We start from the raw sequence: 693 nt of genomic DNA on the forward strand, positions 1-693 counted from the left end.
GGTGGGGGGTCGGGGTGGGGGCGGGGAGCAGGGAAGTTGACAGGGCAGGGCAGGGCCTGACCACAATGCAAACTTTGATAAGCAGTTCTCAATAATCACTTCTCAGTAATTATTTGTTATTATTATAGTTTAACATTATAAAATTAACAAAAATAATATAAAACTCACATTCTGGTGAAATAGCCACATAGCAGCCAAAAACTATATATTCCCTTCTTGTTCTCCTGCCTGTTCATGCATTCTTTCCAAAAATTGGGACTTTTTTAAAACACCAAGGGACACAGGACAAATTGTTGAAAAGCAGGACTGTCCTGCCAAAAGCAGGACATCTGGTCACCCTACTGTAGTCCTAGCTACTTGGGATGCTGAGGCAAGAGAATCGCCTAAGCCCAAGATCTGGAGGTTGCTGTGAGCTCTGATGCAACTGCACTCTACTGAAGGTTATAAAGTGATACTCTGTCTCTTAAAAAAAAAAAAAAAGTAGAACCTGTGATAAAAGTACTGTGAAATCTCTAGTCTGTTCTAGCACCCCCAGCCTCATCTTTCTGTGCTTTCCTCCTCATCTTCATTTCTGTCATCTGGTGCTGCAATGTTTCTCTGCTTCACTCTATCAGTCATTTACACCTTAGTAAGAATATGCTTGCATTTCTTTTCTTGGATATTTGCACATAAGCCACACTATGCCATCTTGCT

The sequence above is a fragment of the Otolemur garnettii genome, unplaced genomic scaffold (assembly GCF_000181295.1).
Source record: "Otolemur garnettii isolate 467f Iridium unplaced genomic scaffold, OtoGar3 scaffold00918, whole genome shotgun sequence".
NCBI classification, from domain to species: Eukaryota; Metazoa; Chordata; class Mammalia; order Primates; family Galagidae; genus Otolemur; species Otolemur garnettii.